Source organism: Phocoena sinus, chromosome 17 (genome assembly GCF_008692025.1).
Source record: "Phocoena sinus isolate mPhoSin1 chromosome 17, mPhoSin1.pri, whole genome shotgun sequence".
In the NCBI taxonomy this organism is placed as follows: domain Eukaryota; kingdom Metazoa; phylum Chordata; class Mammalia; order Artiodactyla; family Phocoenidae; genus Phocoena; species Phocoena sinus.
Genome location: NC_045779.1, coordinates 30,523,462 through 30,550,810, shown reverse-complemented (window position 1 = coordinate 30,550,810; position 27,349 = coordinate 30,523,462). Strand labels below are relative to the sequence as shown.

The window sequence follows — 27,349 nt, the reverse complement described above, 5'->3', positions numbered from 1 at the left end:
CTGCTGCCCGGAAATGTGTAAAATTGTGGAGAATTTAAAAGCAATGCCATCTAAAATCACAACAAGGAGCAGCAGAACTGTTGACAAGTAGAATAGCCCATTGAAAGCTGTTAAAATTTCACTGGAAAAAAGACAGAGAGTAAGTTCTAATTTTAATCACTTGCAAAGAAAACAGGGAAAGTTATGTGATAAAGCAGAGATATTTACATTTGCAAATATAATTCAACTTACCTTTCTTGAGCAGATAAACCGGGACTTTTTGTCTAAACAGCCTGCAGTGATTCCCTAGGTGGATCCAGCTGAAACTAATGGGTACCTGGAGTTTACTGAGTGCAGTTTCCACCTCCACCTGCCTGTGTTAATGAACAGATCAGAGGCTTCTCCCTCAGTGGCTGAGTCACACAGGGAGGAGATGGGTGGTGTAAAAGAGGGTGTCACCTTGTACAAATACCAATTCAATTAAAACAGCTCACTCATGAAAAAAAAAAAAAAAAATGTATTTGATGAAATTATGGCTGAAAACTTCCCAAACCTAAAGAAGGAAATAGATATCCAGGTACAGGAAATATAGAAAGTTCCAACAAGATAAACCCAAAGAGACCCACACCAAGACATATCATAATTAAAATGACAAAAGATAAAGAGAGAATTTAATGGCAGTAAGAGAAAAAACAAAGTCACATACAAGGGAACCCACATAAGGTTATTAGCTGACTTTTCTGGAGAAATTTTGCAAGCCAGAAGAGTGTGGCATAATTTATTTAAAGTGCTGAAAGGAAAAAAACTACAACCTAGGATCCAGCAAGGTTATCATTCAGAATTTAAGGAGAGATACAGAACTTATTAGGACAAGCAAAAACAAAAAGAGGTCAGAGGTCATCAATACTGAATAATCTTACAAGAAGTGTTCTTAACATTGGAATGTTAAGAACCCACCTTCCAATGTAGGGGACATGGGTTGGAACCCTGGTCAGGGAACTAAGATCCCACAAGCCATGGGGCAACTAAGCCAGCGTGCCACAACTACTGAGCCTGTGCACCACTACCAGAGAGGAGCCCAGGTACTGCAACTAAAGAAACCTGTGTGCCACATCAAAGAGCCCACATGCCACAATGAAAGATCCCTCATGCAGCAAAGAAGATCCTGTGTGCTGTAACTAAGACCCGATGCAGCCAAATAAATTTAAAAAAAGAAAGAAAGAAGAAAGAAAGAAAGAAAGAAAGAAAGAAAGAAAGAAAGAAAGAAAGAAAGAAAGAAAGAAAGAAAAGGCTACAATGAGAAAGAAATTATAGGAAGGGAAAAATCCACTGATAAAGGCAAATATAGTTAGAGCTATGGGTCAACCACTTAAATAAACTAGTATAAAGGTTAAAAGACAAAAATCTACTATAACTACAATAAACAGTTGATAGACATGAAAATGTAAAATATGACATTGTTAACAAAATGGGAGAGGTGCATAAGAAATGTAGAGCTTTTAGGATACATTTGAACTAAAGTGACTATCAGCTTGAAACAAGTAGATATAATTCTAGAGAAACATATATGAGCTCCATGGGAATCACAAATCAAAACCTGCAATAGATACACATAAACTGAAGAGAAAGAAGCACAAATATAACACTAAAAAAATATCAGGGCTTCCCTGGTGGCGCAGTGGTTGAGAGTCCGCCTGCCGATGCAGGGGACACGGGTTCGTGCCCGGTATGGGAGGATCCCACATGCCGCGGAGCGGCTGGGCCTGTGAGCCATGGCCGCTGAGCCTGCGTGTCCGGAGCCTGTGCTCCGCAACGGGAGAGGCCACAGCTGTGGGAGGCCCGCGTACCGCAAAAAAAAAAAAAAAAAAAAAAAAAAATATCATCAAATGACAGGGAAGTGACTAAAAGAAGAAAAGAATGTGGAAGAAATACAAAAGCAACTGGAAAACAAATAAAATGGTAGTAATTCAAACCTATCACCTATCAGTAATCACTTTAAACAGTCAATGGACTAACCGCTCCAATCAAAAGGCGTAAGGTGGCTGATTGAATTTTTTAAAATCTCCCTATATGCTGCCTCCAAGAGACTCACTTCAGAGCTAAAGACACAGACTGAAAGTGAGAGAATGAAAAAAGATAATTCATGCAAATGGAAATGAAAAGAAAGCTGGGGTAGCAATACTCATATCAGACAAAGTAGACTTTAAAACAAAGTCAATAATAAAAAAACAAAGAAGGGCACTATATAATGATAAAGGGACCAATACAAGAAGAGGATATAAGATTAATAAACATATATGTACCTAATATAGGAACACCTAATTATGTAAAGTAAATATTAACAGACATAAAGGGAGAAATTGACAATAATACAATAATAGTAGGGGACTTTAACATCCCAGTTACATTAATGGACAGGTCATCCAGACAGAAAATCAATAAGGAAACAGAGGCCTTAAATGGCACATTACATCAATTGGACGTAATTAACACCTACAGGACATTACATCAAAAAACAGCATAAAACACATTCTTTTCAAGTATACATGGAACATTCTCCAGGATAGATCACATGCTAGGCCACAAAAGAAATCTCAACAAATTTGAGAGGATAGAAATTATATCAAGAATCTTTTCTGACCATAACAGTATGAAACTAGAAATCAATTACAGGATGAAAAATGAGAAAAACACAAACACATGGAGACTAAACAGCATGCTGCAAAATCTGGACAAAGCTGTGTTCATCATTCTCCCCCCAGAATGACTCTTTAAAATAGGAATATAAAAACAATAACAAAACATCAAGGAGATAAGGGAGTATGTCATCAGTTAGCAGATAAGAGGGTCCATCACTTTTCTATGGGGGAGGGAAAAGTGTATGGAAGTGTAGAGACAAATGAAGCACAGTGGAGAAATACAAAGCCTAGATCAGTCATAGGAGAGGAAGCTGCATCAGAAGAGATGATCTGCATGCTTTGTAGAACTCAAAGAGACCCTACCTTAGAGATGTCTCTAACAAATAAAATGAAGGAAAAAAATAGAAGTGGAGTTGCAAACAGAAGGGTTAGTTGAAGGTCATTATTTGGCAAATTATTTCCTAAACTAGAATGAAAACAGGAGGATGCACGTAATTGGTAGGAAGTCATAATTGAGACATCACATAACGTAACATATTTGGTGTAATTTTTAAGAAATATTTTCAGAACTGATGCAAAGTGGTAATTCACTGATAGTTGTTAACCAAAATGTACAATATGTTTTCCAAAATACATGTTAAAAATGTATCTGTAGAATAAATTCATCATTATTTCTGAAAACAACCAACTTGTATTTAAAATACAGTAAATAAGTTGTTTTCCTTCACCCTATCTTTTCTAATATTTTTAGAAAATATTATAATCTGTGGGTTTTTTAAATTTCTACATTCATTTCCTGGCAGTTTCATGTTTGCCTTGATTTCCATTTTCAAGCAGTGACTCTGAGATGTAGGTTTTCACCTCTTCTCTCTCTCAACTATTTTATAGATTTTTCTGCTTAGCTGTCTTACTAATTAATCACAAAAAATAAATCATTCATGTCAACTCTAAATTGCTTACTTTGGAGCTATTTAAGCATGTTTTCTTTTTCTTCATATTCAGAGTAGAACTATATTTAATCTCTTCTTTAAAAGAGCAAAAATTAAATTTAGTCCATTTTAAATCTCTTCAAAATAATTCTTTCTCTTGAAAACTATAATCATAATATTTTAATAGTCTTCATACTAATATCTGATGTTTTAAAATGCAGTTTCCAAAGCAAATTCTATACATTCTTATTAACATCTTATGGTTTCAACTAACCCCAAATGTGATAAAATTATTTCTTCAATATTTAAACTCAATTATTCTATTGAAGCCCTTAATCCTTCTCCTTTATGGAATCTAATTATTCAGAGATTTAATTACTTTTCTAGAAATGTTCAAGACCTTGGTTCTAGTTATTTACTGCCATTGAACTGAATCTCCGTCTTAGGTTCTGTGAAACACTAGTGCCTTCTGGGTATATTTTGAGTGTAGTGTCTAGAGAATATGACCACTTCTTATACTTCACTGTTATGAATATGATCCAATCCTTATCTTTTTTCTGGATTAATATAATATTTTTGTAAATGTTCCCCCTATTTCACCCCTGCTCCATACTGACTGCAGACAGAAGAGTCCTTTGAAAATATGTCAAGTTTTGTCCTTGGATTCCATTAGGCTCCAAGTAAAAATCCAAGTCTTTTACAATGAGCCAAGCTATCTTTTTAACCTCACCTTCTAAAGTCCCCACTTCTTCATTACCGTTGGTCTCTTTGGTACCCTTCAAACATATCAAGTAAACTCCCACCTTAGGGTTTTTGCATTTCCTATTTCCTCTGCTTCAAAAGTTCTCTTTCAAGGTATCTATATTGTATGTTACCTCACTTCATGTTTCTCCTCAAATGTCAGCTTCTTAGTAAAACTTTCTCTGAATACTTCTAGATATGATTGAATTATCCACCCCAACTCCTACTAAGACCCATAACTCCCTAATTTTTGTTCATAATACTAATTACATTCCAACACATCACGTATTTTCTTTTTTTTTTTTTGCTGTTGGTGATCATCTCCTATTAGAAGATAAGCAAAGAAAGGCAAGGTTTGTACTAGGTTCTGTACTATGAGCAGTGCTAAAGAAGCTCAATATATATTTGTGGAATAAATGAATTTTTTCACTGTTTTCTTACGCTACTTCTGCCTGCTGATGCATTCCCCAAATTGCTTTCAAGTTTCATAACTATCAATTTGCTTAACGCAAGTGAATTTTACTTTAATATCTATCATTACCACATTATATTACATATCTCTCTATAAACCTTCTACAACTACCCAAACTCATGCCCTCTAAATCCAAACCTTTTATTTATTCAAATTATCCTCAGAGCTGTCTTCTTTCTAGTATACTAGAAAACTCTGATTATATTTTATAATACATGTAATTCTACTACAATATAAGGTTTTATAACTTCATTTATTATAACATGATCAATTAATTAAGGAATATGAATTGCATTTATTTCATAATTACTAGTTACAATGTGAATAAAATAGAAAGCCAGAACTTATGGGTAGTAATAAAACTTTAAGTGTTTTGTGTTTTTATAAAAATGTGTGATAAAAATGATAACAATGAAGATTTGTTCAGCAATGTGGTAGGATTTAGAAGTATGCAATTGTACTATAAAAAGCAAAAAAACAAAAAAAACTCCAGTATTGGCATTCCTATAGGAAAATAGCACCATTATTTTGAGGATTAAATACTCTAAATCTCAATCTTTCTCTCCATTGGAACAATGATTTTGTAAAATGATTTTCAATGTTCTGAGGTTTCTTAGGAATAAAACTATTGTCATAGCAAGAGTCTATTCTTAGCAGAACTAGCCGTACTATTACAATTGGGATCATGAAAATTACTTCTTAAATATTCCCTTTTACATTATACTTCCACTTTATATCCCTTTACTGTTTCCTACTCTCTCCACAGAAAAAAGAAAGATTACATATAATAATAAAAATAATTAACGTCTGAATAGCATTTTGACATTTTCAAAGCAGTTTTACTTATATTGCCTCATTTAATGTTAACAACAATGCTGTAAATTGATATTATTTTCATTATTTAAAGAATGTGATGAGCCCCCGATTTCAAGAAAATACTGATAGTGTCAGACACAACTTAAGCCTGTTCTAGATATTATTTTTCCCTGTCCTGTCACTCTGCATAAGAATAAAGAAATAACATGTTTTTAAAATAGTTTTATCCAAATGACTGCTGTTTATGGTTATCTTTATTTTTCATAATTTATGAAGGCATCAATGATAAGGTGAATAAACAAATAATATCTGTTGTATCTTGTATTAAAAATATTAAATTAAAACTGAAAAGTCAGGAAATATTCCTAGTAAGAATTATGAAAAAGTAAGTTTTAATCTGAGTTAACAAACTGACATAATCCTTGACAGACTGCCTTCAGTGTAAGCAGGATTTAATTAAGGTTACTATTGAACTAGATATTCAAATAACTGAAGACTAAGGAAACATAATAAAGATATACAATCATATTTTCTGGATGAGTAAATCACAATATATTTATTTAGCACTGTCATGTGCAGCTATATTGGAAATGAAGCAAAAAGAAAAATATGCCCCCTGTATATATACTTACCAAAATATGCCCCCATATTTTGAGCCAAGTGGAAAATATTAATAAAAGCTCTATAACAAAAACATTAGTACATGTAAAGCCCTACATTCCACAATCTGTTCACACACCATTGTCAACCTTCATAAATCCACCTAGCAGGGACCCTACCACCCAGTGGTTCAGAAACTGTGGGAAGATGGAAAACAACAGTACTTGTCATTGAACAAAAATGCAGCATCATAAAACAAACCAAGAAAACAAGTCTGTCTAATTAAAATTTTGATATTTTATCATAGATTTTTACATTAATTTTTATTTTTCAAAATACTGCATTAAGAATATTTTATCTTGTTTACTGAGATTTTTGGTACACGCCCTTCAATCTGACACCTCATCTTAATCCCAGCCCTGTTTCCAGATACATTTATAAGTATCACTGAAAAAAGATGACTGAAAAGCTGTAACTATAGATTGAAATAATCTACCTCAACAACAAAAAGTGCATGTTCTATTACACCATAGAATATTAAGCTAATGAGTTCTTATGCCACACTTCCAAATCTAAATCTTAACTTCACAACTTAAACAATGTCACAAGGATGATTACTGCAGCATAGTTTGGAGAATATGTCTCTCAATTTAGAGATTATTGTTAGAAATACTATAGATACATTACAAAGAATTAACTCTATAACCATAAACCTGGCAACATTTCCATAATATAGTAGGTAACTGAGAACAACAATCCAAAATATATCAGTATTATGCTAATATTGTAAAATTAATGATAATAAATCATTCTGATCATACACATATCTATACAACAATGTGTGACATTTTAAAAAGTTATATTTGAAGAGATAAAAAGGAAGCAAAGGTGGAAATAAGCCAAATTTCTAAATGACATTTTAAAATAAATGTCCATACAAAGAGAGCATGCATGTTATGATTTCATTTATATAAGTGTAAATGTGTTTGAATATGGTATTGAAGAGATACTTGAAATGGTGGTCACAAAAATGTTAATTGTGATAACATCAACGTTGTGAGATTTAAGGTAAATGTTTTCCAAGTAAATGTTGAATTTTTTCACAATTAATATATATTATTTCTATGACCAAAAATTTTAAATGTTTTGTAAGATCACAGAGCAGCAACTGCATTTGAGCTTCAAAAATGAATTTGAGGTCTTTGTTCAAAATGACAGACTGAGCATGAGCTGTAATTCCCTTAGTATTAAAAAATAAACATTAAATGCCTAATTATATACTCTTGAAAAAGGAAAAACATTTTGTGTGTGTGGTGAGGATGCAGAGCTCTTGACACTGGTTGTTCATGGGAAGCTTCTCTCAGAGAAGAATATTTAATGGTAAACAGAAGTATGAGGAGGATCCAGCCATATATTTTTGTGACAAGAATAGTTGGGAAATAACTGTCCAAATAGAAAAAAGCACATGTGCAAAGATCAGAAATCCTGAGGGAGAAAAGAGAAGCTGACCAGAGATTTGGATAGCCAGAGAACAATGAGAAGGCTGAACGTTGGGAAGAATGGGCAGGGCCAGATCTCCCAAGGTACATGTGGACTTGTTAAGGAGTTTAGTTTTTTGGTCTTTTTTTTTTTTAGTTTAGATGTTATTAGAAGAGCAATGGTAAATCAGTAAGCAGATTTAACTGGAGAACCAATGAACTTCAGTTTGTGTTTTGAAAAGAGTATTCCAGCAGCTATGTAAGTACCAGACTGGAAGGCAGAGGTAGTGGACACCGAGAACCTACAAAGGAGGCTATCACAGTACCCAAGTGGGAAGTTATGGTGACTTGCTCAGAGATTGATGTCAGTGTGGAGGGAATGAAGCAGACAAAACCAAGATATATTTTGGAGTTAACCCTGAAAAGACTTACTGATATTCAGGTGTAAAAAGGATACAAAGTATTAAGTATAATGTCTACATTTGTCACTCCAATGAATCCTCGTCTGATTTATGGAGAGAGAAGGAAATGGAAAAGAAACAGCTTTAGAGTCATTGGGAATGAGGCAGGTGGGCAAAGGAAACTGAGAGTTCTATTTTGGGTATGGTAAGTAGAAGAAGCCAAAAAGATGGCTCAATACATGAATGTAGAGTTCAGAGAAAGGTCATGGTTTATTTGTTTTTGTAATCTCCCAATGGCTAAAAACTAATTTTGTTTCACAAGTTCATAACATTTTACTTGGAAATTTTACCTGTAGAAAGTTATATTTAGGAAATAAAAGTGTGGACATAAATTCATTTATAATAATTTCATCATACATGATAGCAAAGAAATTAGGTGAATGTGCATAAATAATAAACAATACTACAAAGAAAAGTCAGACAGGATTTGATGACTTGTTAGATGGCGCTAAGGGCATTGTTTTATGATAAAGTTAGTATTACAAGCTAGAGCTGAAGAAAAATGTATTATAGAAAGCTCTTTGTACTTTTCCCTTCCTTCTGTTGTTTATACCTATGATAAACAATATATTTACAAATTTTAATACCATATTTCAGAAAAATATAAAAATTTTGTATAAAATTAAAACACAAAAGAGTTTGTTCTTATAAGTAGCATTTGGAAATGAATTTTTATAATACTATTTGCATTAAAATAACTTGAAATATAGAAATACTTCAAAATGACAAAAGTTAATTATCTTATTTTTTTATCCATTCATCCACCCTATCTTTTTGTTTGTTTCTTTCTTTCTTTCTTTCTTTCTTTTTTGGCAGTACGTGGGCCTCTCACTGTTGCGGCCTCTCGCATTGTGGAGCACAGACTCTAGACGCACAGGCTCAGCGGCCATGGCTCACGGGCCCAGCCGCTCCGCGGCATGTGGGATCTTCCCGGACCGGGGCACGAACCCGTGTCTCCTGCATTGGCAGGCAGGCTCTCAACCACTGTGCCACCAGGGAAGCCCCACCCTGTCTTTTGGTTGGAGCATTTAGTCCATTTACATTTAAAGTAAATGTATAAAGTATATGTATATGTATAGCTGATTTACTTTGTTATAAAGCAGAAAATAACCATTGTAAAGACCATTGTAAAGCAATTATACCCCAATAAAGATGTTAAAAAAAATAAGAATAAATAAAAGGAGGAGACAACTGCAAAAATAATAAAAAGTTAAAAAAATAAAGTAAATGTTGATAGGTATGTAATTATTTACATTTTGTTACTTGTGTTCTGATTGTTTTTGTAGCTCTTCTCTGTTCCTTTCTGCTTCTCTTTTTATCTTCCCTTGTGATTTGATGATTTTCTTTAGTGTTATGTCTACGTTTCTTTATTTTTTGTATATCTGTTATATTTTTTGTTTTGTTTTGTGGTTACCATGAAGGTCATACATAACAACCTGTGTATATAGCTATCTATTTTAAGTTGATAGTGACTTAAATTTGAGTGCATTCTCAAAGCAGCACATTTCTACTGCCCCTCCATCATTTAATGCTTTTGATGTCATATTTTACATCTTTTTATTTTGTGTGACTCAACTATTTTAGGGATAAATGATTTTACTGTGTTTGTCTTTTAACCTTCATGCTAATTTTATAGATGTTTGATCCACTACCTTTACTGTATGTTTGCTTTTATCGTGAGATTTTTTTCTTTCATAAGTTTCTTGTTTCCAGTTATGGCCTTTTCTTTTCCATTTAAAGAAGTCCCTTTAAGGTCAATCCCCCCAGCCTCCACCACCATGACCCCTCTGCCAGCACTCCAGCACCACCTTGGGCCGGCAATCCTCTATGGGAGGGAGCAAAGCGGCCAGTGGCTGGATGGGTAGCTGATGGGGCAATGGGGACAGCAGTGGGGCAGCCTGTTGTCCTGCATACTGGAAAGTGACATTTCCATGGGGCCAGCCTGTAGTACCCATGCATTCTAAGGTGAACAGCAAATTCTGTGTTTATCAGAACACTTCCACTGCTGTACTGAGGGCACATGCATTTTCAGTGGGACTTGAAATTCCTGGAGAACTGCTTTTGGTAAAAGGCTGGCAACAATTTCTTTAATATCCATGTCTTATTTTTTTGTTTTGTTGTGTTTCAGAAAGACATCAAGAAACTATGAACAACTTTGGTAATGAACAGTTTGACTGCCATTTCCTGAATAAAGGCTTTACTGCAAGGACATTCTGGACCAAAACAAATTAATGAAATTTCTTGTTCTGATGATAAAGCTGCCTTCTATGTTGTAGGCCTGGGAGACATTCTAAAGAAATAACTGAGATGGTTAAAAGCTCTTCCTCTGGTCATCCCCTTTTATGCAGTCAAATGCAGTGATAGCAGAACCACAGTGAAGACCTTAGCTTCCATCAGAACAGGATTTGACTGTGCCTGCACGACCGAAATACAATTGGTGCAGAGTCTCAGGGTGCCTCCAGAGACATGTGAATTCTTGTAAACAAGTGTCTCAGATTAAGTATGTTGCCGATAATGGAATCCAGATGATGACTTTTGATAGTGAAGTTGAGTTGATGAAATTTGCCAGGGCACATCCAAAGGCAAAGTTGGTTCTGTGTGTTGCCACTGATGATTCCAAAGCAGTCTGTCACCTCAGTGTGAAATTTGGCACCAGAGTCAAAACTAACAGGCTTCTTTTGGAATGGGCAAAAGAGCTAAATATTGACGTCATTGGTGTCAGCTTCCACATGGAAAATGTCTGTACCGATCCTGAGACTTTCATGCAGGCCGTCTCTGATGTCTGCTATGTCTTTGACATGGTAGCTGAGGTTTATTTCCACATGTATTTGCTTGATGTTGGTGGTGGCTTTCTCGGATCTGAGAATGTTGTGTTTGAGCTGATTCCTTCAGGCATGCTGGTGGGTGGGGTTGGCTACAAAGTCCAGCCTCAACTACTGCTATTATGCTGGTGGGAGTGACTAGCCCCCAGCCAGCTGTCTACGAGGCCTCGCTGTAACTGCTGCAGCTGTACTGATAATGCAGGGCTGGCCCCTGCATGACTGGCTGCAAGACCTGATGACATCTGTCACAGGAACGCTGGTGTGGGTGGCTGGCCAGGGTGGGAGCTACTTTGGAGGGAGACCAGTGCTGGCAGAGGCTGCCCACCAGGTGGAGCAAGCCTGGCTCCCTGGAGCAAGAGCCACTTTGAAGAGGCACTAGTCCTAGGAGGGGCTGGCCAGGGTGGATTGTTTGGATGGGGGAGTCCTCAGGGGAATGCCAGGCCCGAGTACATGGTGTTAGGCTGATGAAGAGTGAGAGAAATGGTACCCACCAGCACCAGGCCAGCTAGGCAGAAGGACTGCTTCAAAAAAATGGAGCCTACCAACCTTTTTTTCCATGGAGAAAGTTCCACCAGATCCCTGCCCTTCTGGCACACTCCCTAAAATTAGCAAATGAATCTCCTTCTTATATGACCTGGATGTTTTTTCAAGCCGTTGCCTCTGTGCTGGGACTTGGAGCAAGTAAGTTTGTGTATGAGCCCTTCAAATGTAGAGTCTTGGCTTCCCACAACCCTCAGGCTCTCCCAAATATTAGCCCCATATTTTTCAAATGCAGAAGTATGGGAGCTCATCTTCCAGTGCAAGTCTCACCTGGTAGGGAGCTCAACATGGGGCTAGACTCCTTGATCTTCCGGGGACCTCTGCAGGTCCTTAATTGTAGGAAATCTGTCTTGCTAGTCTTCAGGTTGTTCTCAGAGACATATAGTTGTTCTATATGTAGTTGTAGTTTCCATGTGTCCTTGGGATGACGTGAGCTCAGGATCTTCCTACTCCACCATCTTGATCCAGACACCCTAGTATCTCATTTTTTTAATTTCTCTTTTTTATTACTAGTTAGGTTAACCTTTTTTATAATGTATTTATTAGCCCATGCATTTTTAATTGTGAATGTACTTGTGACTCAATGTTGATTTTTCTTTTTTTTTAGACTTTTGATCCCCTTCACTCATTTATACCACCCCCACCTCTTGCCTCCAGCAACCACCAATCTGTGGTCTTTATCTATGAGCTTGGATTTTTATTTTGTTTTATCTTTTTATTCCACTTATAAGATAGACCAGATAGTATTTGTCTTTCTCTGCCTGACTTATTTTACTTAGCACACTATTCTCTTGAAGCCAAAGCATGGAGAAGAGTTCCCTTGTTGTTGTTTGTGTTGGGTGTATATATGGGGTTTTTTCTGACCTATTAAAAATATAAGCACTCACTTTTATTTATAATTACTATTATGCCATTTGTTGGAATAAGGGTATCCTAGTGCAATGCCTTGATCATAGGAGGCTCCAATAGCCAGAAGTAAGTGCATAAGTAATTTGGGAAGCAAAAATACAGAACTAAGAACCAGTGGCCTTGGCACAGCCATGGTGCTTTGAAGAAATGGACCAACCTGCCTTGGGTTACTTGCAGAGGTACTCTTCAGATGTCATTAGAAACTGTTTCCAGGAGAACAACTTCCACACTATGGCAGATGAAAAAGATAGTCACCCAGCATCACAACCTCAAAAGGCATGACAGAAATTTGTCACATACCCAAGAAGAAGGCAGACATAGAAGTGAGAAGTCCTTCAACTACCATCTTACTCCTGCCTCACAAAACCACTAGGACACAAGAGCCACAGCCAAGAGCCCTGCCACCCTCTGCACCATGCTGAGTTTCATCAACTAAGACTGCTTTAATTTCACTTCCTGTAGAGACTAGAAGAATAATTTCTGAATCAGTACATTTTTTTATTTCCCAAGAAAATTTATAGAACTTATATGAGGGTTTTTTTTTTTTAATGTACAGCTTTGGGACTAAACTAAAAAATATTCTTCTGCTTCATTTAAATCAACAAAGGCCACTTGTGCTTATAAGATATAGTTTGAAAGATCATGCACTGGAAAGGATTTTGGCAAGTACGGATAAAACCTGATTCTATACTTATTTGGAATTCAGCACTAACCTTTCATAATCTAATGCAAATAAACATCTATTGAAATACAAGTAAAATGATACACTCAGTTTCTACTGTAAAACTTAGAGTTTGGCAGCTCGTTAACTACAAAGGAAAAAAGATTACTAGAAGCTTTTTAAATAATTGAAATAAGTAATGGATGCCATAAGCCTCCTCAAACTGTGTAAAAGATTTATAGTTTGATCCTGCCAAATGATAACTGGCAGTCTATTAATCTGCATGAAAAATGAGATATGTTATTTTCTGCATAATGTAACTTGCATAACAATGAAAAGTGTTTGCTAAGGAATGCTGCTGCTTTAGTTCTTGTTCACTCTAACTCCAGAAAGTGTGTTTAATGTAAACCCTTGGATTGATATTATGCTGACAATCTTCACGTAGTACTATGAACTGATTAGACTAAGCACTAGACTCAGAGTAAAAAGTATTTAAATACAGTACCAGAGTATTATTATTTTGCTGTATGACTGCAGACAGCTCTGTCTTTGGACAGACGCCCAAGTCTCCAATTTATCTTGATAATTAACATAACTTGCTATTGAGCATAAACTTCATTGGATAAAAATCAAGCTCTCATTACAGTTCCCCATGATATCTTTGACAGCACCATACAGTGATGGTAATTTTGATATATAATATAATCCATTTTACCAAAAACATTTATTGAGGGTTCCACATGCGTCTAGAGCCATTCTAAGAGCTTTACTCATTTAATCTTCTCATGAACCTAAAGACGAGATCCTACTATGAACCCCTCTTTGGAAAAGATGAAATTGAGCCAGAGAGATGTTATGTAACTTATCCAAGGTCAAAGCTGCTAAAGTGTGGAGTCTATATTTTATGCCAGGCAGTTTGACTCAAGAGAGATCAAACCTAAGGCCAAATGGATAATACTCTAGGCACACTCTGTTTATCTTTTGAGGATCAGACTTCGTCCTAAGCACTTTGCACACAATAACTCATTACATTTAGTAATGAAAATAAAAACAAAAATAAACAAATGGGACCTAATTAAACTTAAAATCTTTTGCACAGCAAAGGAAGCCATAAACAAGATGAAAAGACAACACTCAGAATGGGAGAAAATATTTGTCAGTGAAGCAACAGACAAAGGATTAATCTACAAAATATACAAACAGCTCATGGAGTCCAATATCAATAAAACAACCCAATCAAAAAATGGGCAGAAGACCTAAATAGACATCTCTCCAAGGAGGCACAAGAAAGGATGCTCAACATTACTGATTATTAGAGAAATGCAAATCAAAACTACAATGAGGTATCATCTCACACCAGTCAGAATGGCCATCATCAAAAATCTACAAACAGTAAATGCTGGAGAGGGTGTGGAGTAAAGGGAACCCTCTTGCACTGTTGCGGAGAATGTAAATTGATACAGACACTATGGAGAACAATATGGATGTTCCTTAAAAAACTAAAAATAGAACTACCACATGACCCAGCAATCCAACTACTAGGCATATACTCTGAGAAAACCATAATTCAAAGGACACATGTATCCCAATATTCATTGCAGCACTATTTACAATAGCCAGGACATGGAAACAACCTAAATGTCCATTGACAGATGAACAGATAAAGAAGATGTGGTACCTATATACAATGGAATATTACTCAGCCATAAAAAGGAACAAAATTGGGTCATTTGTAGAGATGTGGTTAGACCTAGAGTCTGTCATACAGAGTGAAGTAAGCCAGAAAGAGGAAAAACAAATATTGTGTATTAACACATATATGTGGAATCTAGAAAAATGGTACAGATGAACCTATTTGCAAGGCAGGAATAGAGACACAGAAGTAGAGAAAGGACATGTGGACAGGGTGGGGGAGGAGAGGGTTGGACAAACTGGGAGATTAAGAATGATATATATACACTACCATACGTAAAATAGGTAGCTAGTGAGAACATGCTATAAAGCACAGGAAGCTTACCTCAGTGTTCTGTGACAATCTAGATGGGTGAGGTAAGGGGGTGGGAAGGAGGTCCAAGAGGAAGGGAGTATATGTATACATATAGCTGACTCACTTCATTGTACAGCAGAAACTAACACAACATTGTAAAGCAATTATACTCCATTAAAGAAAAGTTAAAAAAAAAAACCTATTACACAGAATTAACCCAATTTCAGAATTTAAAAAACAAAAAAGTATGTGACGTTTAGTAACTTGCTTATAATCATATTATGCAATAATTAGTGAAGCCTGAATTCATCTGCCTGATTCAAAAGCCCTTGCTATTGACAAGAAGTGTATGGCCAGCTTCAGTTTACTCCAACTTTATGAGATGTATTAAATAGAGAAATCACAGCTATTTACCCAAGTCAAACTACTTTTTTTCTTTTTTTCTTTTTTTTTGATATCAAAAATCAAATAGACTGCACAGTAAAAGGAAAAATAGACAAATGTGCTAGCAATGAAAATATATCAGTTATACAGACTCCAAAATTACAGCCAAACCCTCAGGGTGTTGAAATCCCTCTGACATGCCTGAGCTTGTTTAAGAGGAATACTGGCCCTGGGAGTCCATTCAAGCCTCCAGGCAAAGCTCACTATGTATAGGCACTTCAAAAAGGAGACGGAGAAGGACAAGAGAAGAACATATATATATATATTTTATGTCAGCCAAAGCACTGTCTACTGCATGCTGCAGAATGCAAAAGAAATCAACTGTATCTCTATATGTAGTCAGTTATCAAAGATTCCAGGTAACAGTGCAGCCATAATGTGGGGTACCAATGTAGCTCTTAACTTTGGCCAAGATGGTCACCTTATCACTGTTACTTTTGGCCTGCACTCTACAATTACAGCTGACATCAAGTCACCAACGTGCTAAGGTTTTTCTTCCATGTTGTTTCCCACTAGGTAAGCTCCATATTTATTTTTCTATTTTCAGATTTTTTGGAATGTATATATATGTACACAGAAAAGAATTCTTTTTGCATAAATTATTCAAAGTCAGCCAGACAGACCAATAATAAAAAAGCTGATTAGAAAAGAAATACTATTGTTAATCAACTTTAAAGTTCAGAAATCAAATGGTGCATAACAATTGCTGATAACTCTGCAACATTAACTTGCTTTTTGGAGTGGATTGTTTTTTAAGATAATGTTCATCTGCTGATACATCTGCCATTAAAGCTCATGGATACAGAGGCTTTCTCTAAGCTTTACTATCCAAATAACTCCCCCTATGCAAGGGGTCACAAACTCATTTAGCTCTGTACCTTAGACTTCAAAGTAAGTGATTTTTATCAAATTCTAGATCTTGGACCACTTCATTGTACAGCAGAAACTAACCACTTCCTTCCCCCAAATACATGTAGAAAATAAGTATATTCTTCCTGTTTTTACTTACTTCCTGACAAGAATTCTAGCAGGGAACTGCGTTTCTGACTCATAATTGCTATAGCAGTATGCTTCTGAATTTTATCTTTAATAGAGAAACAAAAAGAGAATGACAGCACCATGATTTTCTATTCTTTATTCCCATAACAGACTGAAAAAACCCAACCCCGATTAAAATTAAATTTGTCAAAAGGCATTACACAGCAACATTCTTTGAATATATACGCCTGGAAAAAATAATTTCAATAGCAAACCACAAAGACATATCTATGTGTCTGATTTCAAGTGTATTTTATCAGATACATTTAAACTATCATGGGAATAATTATGAAGCAAACAAATTATTAGTTGCAAAACAAGTGGAAACTCTTCAGTTTCATTTGTAAAATAATGGTAATATTATTCACCTTAAAGAGCTATCATGAGGATTAAATGAGACCATGTGTGCAAAGTATTTAACATAGTGCTGGTACACACTGGGCACATAATATGTGTTAAGTATTAATACTGAGTAGGACTGTTACCCACACAATCTCCTTAAGAGTGATTGACACTATGACTTCAAGTATCACTAAATATGAACAGCTTCCATGTGTGTATTTCTAGACTATAAATGTCTCTGAACTTCAGAAAAATATGTAACAACTGTACATCTCTACTTGGATGTTTCTAAAGCTCTATTTCCAGCTCAGTGTGCTAGAAATAGAGCTTTACATTTTCATCAAACCAAACATAATTCACCTCCATTCAAAAATCTGTGAGTTGTCCTAGATTTTCTCTCTTTTACATCACACACCTAATGTTTCCTAGTTCTGTTGATTGAACTTTCTAAATATATTCCATGTCTATATCTCCTTATCCATATTACCACTGCCATTGGTGTAGTTCAAGATCTGATCATTTCTCGCCTGGATTCTTGCCATCCTTTTTAATTGGTTTTTCAGCTTCCATGTGTGCCCCCTTCAGCATATCTTCTACACTGCCACTAAAGCTGCCAAATGTAAATCTGACCATGTTACTCACTGGCAAAATACTTCAGTGACTCCCAATTACCTGCAGAAAAGAGACCAAATTTTTTCATGTCTGGATCTCTTGGAAGACAATAAATATCACCTTCTTACTTTCCAAATTGGAAAGGTAATAAGAAATAAAATAAAAGAATGAGAAATAGGTGACTAAAACACCTCCTTTATTACTGATGAAGCTACGATGAATATATAGTTTATACTTGCAGTCAAGTGTGTCTCTTAACCTTGAATCCTATAATCAGAAAACTTACCCTCCCAGCCCCAGGCAGAGCTAAACTAGAGCAAGTCTTCCCACCCTGGAGAAGGTGCTCCCTGCTGGCAGTACACTTCAAGAGGAAGAATGGTTTACCATAGGAGTTTTACAGTTTCAGGTCTTATGTTTAAGTCTTTAATCCATTTTGAGTTGATTTTTGTGTATGATTTAATGTAAGTATACAATTGCATTCTTTTGGATGTGGATATCCAGTTTTCCCAACACTATATGTTGAAGAGACTATCCTTTGAGTATTCTTGGTTCCCTTGTTGACTGGTGATGTACACCTGAGTTTATTTTGGGGCTGTCTATTCTGTTGCATTGGTCTATATGTCTGTCTTTATGCCAGATATTAGTCTTGGCAATGACTTCTTGGATATGACACCAAAAGCATAGGTAACAAAAAACAAAAAAATAGATTAGTGGGACTGCATCAAATCAAAAAGCTTCTACAAAGCAAAGAATGGTGAACACAATAAAAAGGCAACCTATGGAATGTGAGAAAATATTTGCAAACTATATATCTGAGAAAAGGTTAATGTCCAAAACACACGAGGAGCTCCTCCAACTTAACAGTAAAACAAATAAATGACACAATTTTTAAAAATGGGCAGAGGACTTGAATAGACATTTCTCAAAGAAGATATACAAATGGTCAACAGTCACATGAAAAGATACTCAACATGACTAATCATCAGAGAAATGTAAATCAAAATCACAATGAGATATCACCTCACACTTGTTAGGATGGCTGTTACCAACAAAACAAAACAAAACAAATACAACAACAAAAGAAATGACAAGTGTTGATGAGGATGTAGAGAAATTGTGCACTGTTGGTGGAAATGTAAATGGTGCAGTCACTATGGAAAACAGTATGGAGTTTCCCCAAAAGGTTAAAAATAGTAATACCATATGATCCAACAACCCTAATTATGGGTATTTATCCAAAACAAATGAAATAACTGTCTCAAAGAGATATCTGCATTCCCATGTTCCCAGCATTATTCACAGTAGCCAAGATGTGGAAGCAACCTATTATCCATCAATGGGTGAATGAATAAAGAAAATGTAGTATACATATCAAATGAAAATATGTAGTATATATATTAGCTCTGAAAAAAGGAAGAAAATACTACCATATTTGGCAGTATGGATTAATCTCGAGGACATTATGCTAAGTGAAATAAACCACTCATTGAAGGACATGATACCACTTATATGAGGTATCTAAAATAGTCAAACACATAAAAACAGAGAGTAGAATGGTGGTTTCTCAGGGCCAAGGGGAGGGGGAAATGGGGAGTTGGTTTTCAATAGGTATAAAATTTCAGTTATGCAAGATAATTAGCTGTTAGATATCTACTGTATAGCATTGATTCTATAGTTGACAATCCTGTGTTTTGCACTTAAAAGTTGTAAAGAAAATAGATCTTTACCACAGTGAAAAATCTTATGACAGTGAAAAAAAATTAAGTTTAAAAAGAGGAGGAATGGTGAAGATATGCCAATACTTCCATTTAAATATATCTAAATTTACCTCTCAAAGAGGTGGTTCCACACAACCTCCTTAGAGTAGAGTGAGTTAGTAAGCCTGGGTATGTCACCCGGTGGAGCTCCTGTCACTTGGAAGAAAAATCAGGTATGCTCTTCCCTAACAAGGAGTCTGGCAGACCAAGGCCTTTGTGATCTGACCTGTAGCAGCTACTCCTATAGCCTCATCCTCTGACACTCCCTGTCACTCAGTGTAGGTTCTGCTATCAATTTCAAAGTGTGTTTCATAGATTGTTAAAAGGTTATAAACCAGGGCTTCCCTGGTGGCACAGTGGTTGAGAGTCTGCCTTTCAATGCAGGGGACGTGGGTTCGTATCCCGGTCTGGGAAGTTCCCACATGCCGTGGAGCGGCTGGGCCTGTGCGCCATGGCCACTGAGCCTGTGTGTCTGGAGCCTGTGCTCCACAACGGGAGAGGCCACAACAGTGAGAGGCCCACGTACCACAAAAAAAAAAAAAAAAAAAAAAAAAAAAAAAAAAAAAGGTTATAAAAAAGAAGGATGGTAATAGAAGAAATTCTGTGATCTAGAAATTTTGCAAAGTGCTGGATCAAATAAAGAGCTTTCTTCACTGTAAGTACTTTCAGATCCTTTAATATGCTAATGGGTATTGTGACTTTCCAGGAAGGGGATAGACAATACATGTGTTACCAGATCATCTTACAGGATGTTTGCTGAGGCATACTTTGGAAAATGCTACTGTAGTAAAAACATTTCACTCACAGTTTTGAATATATCTTGTTCTCTCATGTCTCTAAACCACTGGACATGATGTCCCCACTGCTTCCGCTCCTTAACCAACTCCCCACAGCTCTTTAAGACTAGATCCAAGAATTACCTGTTTAACCTTTTTCAGTCCTTAGACTTTCCTCCTTATTTTCCTACTTCTGTATTTCTTTAGTGCTTCAGGCTCTTACAAGCATATGAATTTTCACTTTGTATTACTGTTGGCTTCATTTGATTTTCCATCTCACCAAATTGAAGATACTGGAGTGTAGAAAATATTTTATCTTTGTATCTTAAAATGTTAGGCATTTGGTAATCATTGTAGAAAGAAGAATGCACTTGGACTTGGGTGTCAGTTCTAATTTAACATGATGCTCTGTGCCTGCTACCTGCTTGGCTCCCAACCCTTGTCTCAACCCCCTGCCCAGTGCCGAATTCCAGTCACCCTGAACTTAATTCCGCTCAGCCCTGTTTCTTTTCTCTCTGGCTTTCCCATATACTGTTCTCTCTTTCTGGAACCCCCTAAAGCTTCTGTCCACTGAACAACTTATTTATTTTTCATGCATTTTAGTCCTTCTAAGATCTCCCAAAATGAGATAAGATGTTTTTGTACAGGTCTCAAAGTACAGTTTATCTATCTCCAACATATGTTATTGCAATTGCTTATTATTTTATTTATTTATTTATTTTTTGCGATACACGGGCCTCTCACTGTTGTGGCCTCTCCCGTTGCGGAGCACAGGCTCCAGACGCACAGGCTCAGCGGCCGTGGCTCACGTGCCCAGGCGCTCTGTGGCATGTGGGATCTTCCCGGATCGGGGCACAATCCCGTGTCTCCTGCATTGGCAGGCGGACTCTCAACCACTGCGCCACCAGGGAAAGCCCAACAATTGCTTACTTAATTGTAATATTCTATGTAAATGCAGGGACCATGTCTATCTTGCTCACTAATCTGTCCCTATTGCCTAGCACAGTATCTGATACATTGTAGGTGAGCAACAACTAGTCATTAAGTGAATGAACTATTAGTTATGCTTCTCACCCAGGCTCCAGACAATAGTCTGAAATTTATGACATTTATTTCATCAATGTCCCACTACACTGTCTGTTTTTAGGTAAGGTGATAGGTGCATATTTTACTTTACTTTCTTTTTCTTATTCCCAATGCTTCTGTCCATAATTGTCACCTGCATGCTGGGACATGACTTACAAATCAGTTCCTACTTCTTCCATGTCATGCTGAAGTCTTTCTCTACAAATTATAGCTTAAAGTTCCTTCAGGTTAACCAGAGCATACAAAAGGCTGAGAAACTCTGCAACAGCTTGTTTCCATTGACATTAAAATAGTGGGTCACACTATATCCAGAAAATTCATGTGGAAATGGCAGTCTGATATATTTCTTCAGAGAGCAAACACAATTACAGACAAGGAATTTTCTTTCCAAGAGACTAGTAAAATGCTTTCCCCATGTCACCTTCCAATATTTTATGTTGTGGTGAGTGACTACATCTTTTCTATCCAATTAGACCTTCAACAAGCTGAATAGTAAATAGCTAACCAGTCAAGTTAGAAACATATGTGAGCATATAAACCTGAACCACTGTTTTTCAAAATTGACCACATAAAGAATGCTATGGAATACCCTCCTCAATAAATGTGAAGGAAATTCTATTAATATATTTCTTATCCTTTCATCTAGTGCTTATTGTAAATCATTTTGATATTATTTTAAATGAGGATCATGGTTAGGTTAAAAACCTTAAAGGGGGTAAAACTAATAGGGCACAATTTCCTGAAACAACAATGGTTCCCACAAAGCAAAAATATACTGCTTTAGTTAAACTTGTGACCTTATTTTTTATTATTTTCTTCTGTAACATACATTTATTAATGAAAATTTGTGAAATAAAATTCATCTGAAAACCCACTATAGAAATGTTAGAATAATGTGGGGCTGGAATTATGTGTACGTATTTGGAATATGTAGAAAATAGGTGATTTAGTATGGAGGTGGTTGAGAGTTATCAACCTGGAGCCTTCTTGACAAGGAATATAGGATTAGTTCTATACAAAATAGTGAATTAAGTGAAATTTTTATTATCCTAATTTCCAAAATGTCTCCTTAGCCTTCTTCTTTAGCTAAGCCTTAATAATTCCTTCCTTCTGTAATTACACTTATATCTCCACCCACCCATGCCATGGCCAACTCCAGATTCTCCCCACATTGATTCACCCTGCATATAACTCACAGATCTTTTTCAAAATAAATGTGATGGTGTCAGTCTTCACATTAAACACATTTAAATCCGCTATTGTCAACTCTTTGATATGCGTACTAGGTCTTTGATATTCTAACCTTGACTTCTCTAACCTAATTTTTCAGCGTTTAAATAAGACAAAGAAAATGAACACACTGAAGCTCTAGAAATAGTTATTGTAATAATAACTATTATTATAATGATGATGATGTTAGAAAATCTTTACTTTTTAAAAAAATTCCAATTATTATAGTGAAAAAATATGATCTTGGATGAAAATTTACAACGTACAAAAAGATATACAGAATATGACCCACACTCTCCCAACCAAAGTTAACCACTATTAATATGTTGTAATACAGCTTTCCGCAATCTGTTTTTCATACGTACTTATGTAGTCTAAATTAACAAAGGTATTATTTTAAAAGGGGCAGAAACACATTTATGATAATTTAAACAATGAGAGTGTATGGGGCACAGAAATATATATGAAAAGTACATGATAAACAGTAATTTGTGTATTTCCCCACTTCATAATGGTTCCCTCATACTTGGTAATTACCTAGAGAATGTATTCAATATAAGGGTCCTCCAATGTGGCTAGGGGACCATGCATTGGGCATATGTGACTGTGGTAGGTAGACACTGTATATTTCCTTTCCTTGATTTTAATTTTCTTTATGGCACTTAACACTATTACCATGGTCTCAATGTTTGTGTCCCCCCCAATTTCACATGTTGGAGTTTTAACTCCCAATGTGATGGTGTCAGAAGATGAGGCCTTTGGGAGGCGCTTAAGTCATGAGGATGGAGCCATACTACAGTTTTTTCACAGCTTTATTGAAGTATGATTAAAAATAAGAATTGCATATATTTAAGGTGTACAGTAGGATGTTTGGATATATGTATGTAGGGTGAAATGATTTCCTCAATCAAGCTAATTAAAATATCCATTACCTCACATAGTTACCATATTTTTGTGTATGTTATGAGAAAACTTGAGATCTACCTCTTAGTAAATTTCAAATATGTGATAAATTATTAACTATAATCACCATGCTATACTTTGGGCCCCCAAGAACATGTTTATCTTATAACTAAAAATTTGTACTCTCTGACCAACATCTCATTTCCAGCCCAGCCTCTGACCCCTGATAAACACCATTCTAGTCTCTGTTATGAGTTCAACTATTTTAGATTCCACACATAATGGAGATAATGCAGTATTTATCTTTCTGTGTTTGGCCATCTCACTTAGCCTAATGTTCTTTAAGTTCATCCATGTTGTCACATATGGCAGGAATTTTCTACTTTTTAAGACTGAATAATATTCTATTTGGTATATATACTACATTTTCTTTATACTCACCTGTTGATGAATGCTTTGGTTGTTTCCATATCTTGGCTATTATGAATAATGCTGCAAAGAATGTGGGAGTTTCAGATATCTAAGATACTTGTTTTATTTCCTATGGATATATACCCAGCATGGGATTGCTGGATCATACTGTAGTTCTATTTTAATTTTTGAGGAATCTCCATACTGTTTTCCATAAAGGTTGTACCAGTTTACATTCCTACCAATAGTGTCCAATGGTTCCTTTTTCTCTATGTCTTCATCAATCTTTTTGTTTTGTTTCATTTTGTTTTTAAATGAAAATCATCCTAACAGGAACGAGGTAACATCCCATTGTAGTTTTGATTTGAATTTCTCTGACGATTAGTGATGTTAAACATATTTCATATACCTGCTGCCATTTGTATCGCTTCTGTGGAAAAAATGTCAGTTCAGGTTCTTTGCACATTTCTTTTCTGGGTATTTTTTATATTGAGTTGTATGATATATGCGATATTACATACATATATATATATATATATATATATATATAATTAACCTCTTATTAGGTATATGGTTTGAAAATATTTTCTTCCATTCCATAAGTTGCCTTTTCCTTTTGTTGATTGTTTCCTTTGCTGTGCAGAAACTTTTTAGTTTGATGTAGTCCCATTTCTCTATTTTTCTTTTGTTCCTTGTGCTTTTTGGTATCATATCCAAAATATCTTTCCCAAGACCATAAAAGCAGCATCTCTACTATGTTTTTTTATAGGAGTTTTATAGTTCAGGTCTTATGTTTAAGTCTTTAATCTATTTCTAGTTCACTTTATGTATGGTGTAAGATATAGGTCCAGGTTCTGTCTTTTGCTTGTCATTATCAAGTTTTCCCTACATTGTGTATTGAAGAGATTATCCTTTCCCAATTGTATATTCTTGGCTCCCTAGTCAAGTATTAGCTTACTGTATATACACATAGATTTATTACTGGGCTGTCAATTGTGTTCCATTCGTCTAATTATTTTTATGCAAGTACCACACCATTTTGATCATTATAGATGTTAAATATAGATTGAAATCATAAAATGTGAGTGCTCCAGTTTTCTTGCTCAGGGTTACTTTTGTTATTCAGGGTCTGGTGTGGTTCCAAGCAAATTTTTTAAAAAATCTATTTCTGTGAAAAATGCTATGGAAATTTTAATAGGAATTGCATTGAATCTAAAGATCACTTTTGATAGTATGGATATTTTAACAATATTAATTAATCCCCTCCTTGATTCAATTCATTCCCAAGTATTTTATTATTTTTGATGTAATTGTAAATGGGATTGTTTTCGTTATTTCCTTTTCAGATAGTTCTTTGTTAGTGCATAGAAACACAACCAATTTAGGGGGGTTGATTTTGTATCTTACAACTTTACTGAATTTGCTCATTAGTTCTATCATTTGTGTGTTTGTGTGTGTGTGTGAAATATTTAGGATTTTCTTTGCATAAGATTATATTCAGCAGAGACTGCTTTACTTTTTCCTTTCCAACTTGAATCCCTTTTATATCTTTTTCTTGCCCAATTGCTCTGGTTAAAACATCCAGTATTGTTAATAGGAGTGGTCAGAGGGACATCCTTGTCTTGTTCCTGATCTTAGACAAAAAGCTTCCAGTTTTTTACTGTTGAGTATGGTAGTAGCTGTGAGCTTTTCTTATATAATCTCTATTATAGAAGGTATGTTCCTTCTATATGCACCTTGTAGAGAGTTTTTATGTTGAATTTTGTCAAATATTTCTTTTCATAATCTATTGAGCTAATCATATTTTAATCCTTCATTTTGTTAATGTGGGGTATCACGTTGATTGATTCTCCATCCCTGTATCACACTTGATTATGTTGCATGATTCTTTTAGTGTGCTGTCAAATTCAGTTCAGTAGTATTTTGTTAAGGATTTTTGTGTCTGTATATATCAGAAATACTGGCTTGTAGTCTTCTTGGCTTGTGGCATCCTATCTAGCTTTGTTATCAGGTAATTCTGATTTTACAAAATGAGTTTGAGAGTGTTTCATCCTCTTCCATTTTTTGAAAGAGTTTGAGAAGTATTGGTGTTAATTCTGCATTAAAGTTTTGTTGGAATTCACAAGAGAAATCATCTGGCTCTGGACTTTTCTTTTGGAGAGGTTTCTCATTACTGACTCAATCTCCTTACTCACTATTGGTCTGTACAGATTTTCTCTTTCATCCTGATTCAGCCTTGTTAGATTGTATGTTTCTAGAAATGTACACATTTCTATTAGGTTATCCAATTTTTTGGTGTATAATTGTTCACAGTAGTCACTTATGATTCACTGTATTGCAATATCAGTTGTAATGTTCCTTGTCACATTCCTGAATTTGAGACATCTATCTTTTTGTCTTAGTCTATCTAAGGGTTTGTCATTTGTTAACCTTTTCAAAAAAACAACTCTTAGTTTCATAGATTTATTGTATTTTTTTCTAGTCTCTATTTCATTTATTTCTGCTCTTTTATTTCCTTCCTTCTATTTAATTTGGGCCTAATTATTTTTCTAGTTCCTTTAGAAGTAAAATTAGGCTACTTGAGATCTTTCCTTTTTCTTACTGAAATTATTTATTATAAACTTGTGTCTTAGTACTGCTTTTGTGCATCCCGTATGTTTTGGTATGTTGTGTTTCCATTTCTGTTTGTCTCAAGATATCTTTTAAATTCCCTTTTGATTTCTTCTTTGATCCATTGGCCCTTACTAGTATGTTTTGTTTTCTTTTCTTTTCTATTTGTTATAATTAACATACAATATTATATTAGTTTCAGGTGGACAACATAGTGATTGAATATTTTTATGTATTATGAAATGATCAAAGGAATAAGACCAGTTACCATCCTGCAATATATAAAGTTATTGCAATATTATTGACTCCATTCCCTATGTGTACAGTACCTCTTCCTGACTTATTTTATAGCAGAAAGTTTATACCTCTTAATCCATTCACCTACTTTGTCTGTCCCTCTACAACCCTCCTCTCTGGCAACCACCAGTTTATTCTCTATAACTATGAGTCTGTTTCTGTTTCGTTTGGTTTGGCTGGTTAGTTTGGGATTTTAAATTCCACATATTAGTGAAATAATATGGGATTTGTTTTTCTCTGTCTGGTTTATTTCATTTAGCCTAATACCTTCTAGGTACATCCATGTTGCCGCAAATGCCTGAGTAATATTCCATTGTGTATATATATCACATTTTCTTTATTCACTGTTTTGCTTTCCATTTGCCTGGAGAATTTGGAGTATTTTTTTCCACCCCTTCACTTTAAGCCAATGTGTTCTTGAAATTTAAATGAATCTCTTGTAGGTAGCATACAGTTTTTTGTTTGTTTGTTTTAAATTCATTCGTTCGATGTCTTGTGATTGGAGAACTTAGTCCATTTACATTTAAAGAATTATTGCTAGGTAAGCATTTTCTATTGCCTTTTTGTTAATTTTTTTTTTTTTTTAGTTCGTTTCTTTCTCTCTTGCTGTTTTCCCTTGTGATTTGATGATTTTCTATAATGACATACTTTGATTCTTTTATTTTTATCTTTTGTGTGTCTGCTATAGGTTTTTGGTTTGTGGTTAATTAACATGACACTTTCATAAATGTCTTGTAGTTATATAACAGTCTATTTTAAGCTGATGATAACAACTTCAATTACATACGAAACTATGTTACTTCTGCTCT

At 35.3% G+C, this 27,349-nt stretch overlaps 1 protein-coding gene and 1 pseudogene across 1 annotated transcript in view; one reads left to right on the top strand and one right to left on the bottom strand.

Moving 5' to 3' along the window:
- The window catches only part of CNBD1 (cyclic nucleotide binding domain containing 1), a 414,607-nt gene that overhangs the window by 154,841 nt on the left and 232,417 nt on the right, over positions 1 to 27,349 (bottom strand).
- LOC116742678 lies at positions 10,261 to 11,075 on the top strand (annotated as a pseudogene).